The sequence below is a fragment of the Phodopus roborovskii genome, unplaced genomic scaffold (assembly GCF_943737965.1).
Source record: "Phodopus roborovskii unplaced genomic scaffold, PHOROB, whole genome shotgun sequence".
NCBI lineage: Eukaryota > Metazoa > Chordata > Mammalia > Rodentia > Cricetidae > Phodopus > Phodopus roborovskii.
In genome coordinates, this window is record NW_026126540.1 from 32,174,371 (window position 1) to 32,177,532 (window position 3,162).

Genomic DNA, 3,162 nt, shown 5'->3' on the forward strand with positions numbered 1-3,162 from the left:
AAAATGAGCTGACAGGTTCACAAAAGCATACTAGAGGAAAGATGCCAAAGATTGTTGTGGGATGGGGTGTAGGCAAGACAACGGGCGAGATGAAGGGAGCCAGCATACTTTCAAATGCTCCCATGCTGGAGTTACCCTCCACATTCTCACTTGCTCTACAGAAACTAATCAGAAATGACACACAGGTACCAGATGTGTGGGGTTTTTTTTATATATATGAAAAGATGCTGCACAGCTCCCCAGAAGATACTTGCTCTCATGGAGGACCTGGGCTCTGTGTTAAGATCTTGGTGAACCTAAGGTATGACAGCTCATACCTTTAATCCCAGCATGCAGGAGGCAGAGGCAGGTGGATCTGAATTAAGGCCAGCCTGGTCTACAGAGCAAGTTCTAGGACAGCCAGGGCTACATGGAGAAACAAAAAAAATATGAACATTTGCATACCTGTCATTTTACACTATTGATGAATGCAATTTCAGCACACATTTTGTTTCTGTTTCTGTGTTCCTCTGTCTTCTTCCCTCCAGCTCTCCTCCTGCCAAGCCTACCCAGCCAGCAGAGCTCGTGACAGCAATGTGGTCTGGACCCTGATATTCTTTCCCCACTCATGTGTCAATCACACAACTGCATAGAGATGGCATCATGGCTTCTCAAATGTGGTAAATTTATAGCCAAGTTTTCTGCACTCGATCTCATCTCAATTATTAATGAAAATCTTCAAATCTTCCAAATTATTCTCTTAAATGTCTGAAGAACAGTTCCAAACACCCTGCTTCTGAAGATCCTTAGCTTTCTGTCCAGACTTTTTATCCCACCATAAACAAGAATGTAGTATAGATACCATGTATATAGCCATGTGTTCTGGTGTTTTTTACTTCTATGGAAATACAATGTCAAGAGTCATGTGCATCTTATATTTTAAATAGCAAAGTGGTAGAGCCCTGGGTTCGGTCCCCAGCACTGGAAAAAGGAAGGAAGGAAGCAGGGAAGAAGGCAGGTGGATTTCATTTGCAAGCAAGAAGGAAAAACTTGATACGCACAGTATCTTAACTTTTAGTTCTGTGCTGACAGGTAAGATGTACGACGTAATAAACATTAGTCTGTTGCTATCAGAAACCATTCAAAAGCAAACAGGAAATGAAGGCTTAAAAGGCCTGTGTATAATGTAGATGAGGCTAGAAAATTGAAAGTAAAAGAAACATGAAATGCCAGGATACAAAAAAACAGAAATTATGAGCCATGTGGGACACAAACTAGTATAACATGAAAATATAAAGTAAGGGAAGTAAAGGGAAGCACAGGAAGTCAGACAGACAGATGGGCAGGCAGGCAGGCACACACACACACACACACGTGCACATACATACACACGCACGCACGCACGCGCGCACACACACACACACACACACACACACACACACACACACTGCCATTCACTGCATGTTGGCTGACTGTGAGCTGGGCTCTATACTAAGTGCACTGGTTGCATCTCACCCTTCCTAAGGCCTTGGCAATATCATATCAGTCCTAGGTACGGATAGGAAGGCAGGGTCATAGATGTGAGGAAGCAGGGCAAAGGTCAGACTTAGCCAGTATAGAAACTGCATTTAGTCCCAGTGTGCCTGACTCCATGCTCCTAGTTTGAGAAGCACCTGGAAGGTCGGTCCCCAGTGGAGACTAAGCTGGCACCAAAAGAGCTCTGATTGAGGCTGGGTTCCAAGCTGGGCCTGGGCAGGGGCTGAAAGGGAAACAAATGGGAAGGACCAGAAGCAATGATACTTGGTGTGGTCAATTTCCTGAGACTTCTCTGGGGACTATAGGACTGGTTCCCATCATACAAGTCTTCTCAAGGCCTGAGGTGGGGCAGGGAGGGTAACAGACATACTGTTTACAAGGGTCACTGTACCAAATGAGTTCCAGTCAGATCAAGTGAATAGCAGCCTGCCCTGATGCTCCACCATACTCTCTGGTCATCATGGGGAAGGAAGTTTCAGGATAGTAAGTTTAAGGACGAGTGTATTTAAGGAACCGTCACTATTATTGGCTCAGGCCCCAAAGAGAGCAGAGTCTCGTGATCGATGCTTCTGCTGTGGCTGACACTTCGTCTCCTGCCCCCATATCAGCTTTCCTGTGACAAGACCCTCTTAGGACAAATGCAGAGAGACCTGAAATAGCAGTGGGCTATGACCCCCTGGGGAAGGGAAGGGGGCCTTGTTAGTAGCAGGTGCCGTGAGTACAGAAGCTGGAGCAGCTCCAGACCACATGTCTGCTGCCACCAAGACAGGAGGCCCCTTCCTGAGTTGATCACACATGACCTTAAACCTCTGAGGAGCCCATTCTCCAACAGGGAAGATGCTCAGGTCCACAGTTGAAATTCAGATCAAACCTGGGTGCTGAGGGAGATGTGACCTGACAGCTGCTGTTTTCTGGGTTACATCCAGGCCTCTCTGGCCATAGCACTTTGGTGAGTAGAGGCAGGAGGAGGGAGAGTTCAAGACCAGCCTAACAAAGACAACCCGTGCCACCCAAAATGAGGGCAGTGAGGTGGATCAGAAGGCTAAAGGCACTTCACCCAGCAGGAGTTTGATCCGTGGGACACATGCAGAGAACTTCAGCCTATCCTGTCTGATGATCTTGTATGATCATGGGGTGTGCTCACCCCAACACAAAATAAATAAAATACAATAAAAAAATATTTTTAAATCTCCACAAAAAAGTAACCATCCAAACTGACAACACAAATTTTCTGGGACAAAGCTGAGCTGGAAGCAGCTAAGACAGCTCCCCAAATGTCAAGTTGTTGTTGAAGATCAAATTTGTCTACAAACTGGACTCCAAAGCTCATGAAAGGCCCTGAAGTCTGGGTTGAAGAGAAACCTTGTAAACAGGCTATGTGCAATGGAAGTGTTGTTAGGAAATGCATGCAAAGGCCTTGGGGGTGGTGGTGAAGAGACCAGCGCTGTTTAGTTTTTTGTACTATGGCAGTTCCTCAAAGGCAACAATAGCCCTATAAAAACTACCTCCCCTCCCCCGCTCCCAGTTTAGGAAATTAGTGTCTTGGCTGTTTGCAGATGGTAAGGAGTTCAATACCACAAATGTACACTAGAGGGCGCTCTCACACAAGCAATGTAGTAGCAATTCGGATTCTAGAGCAAATGGCAG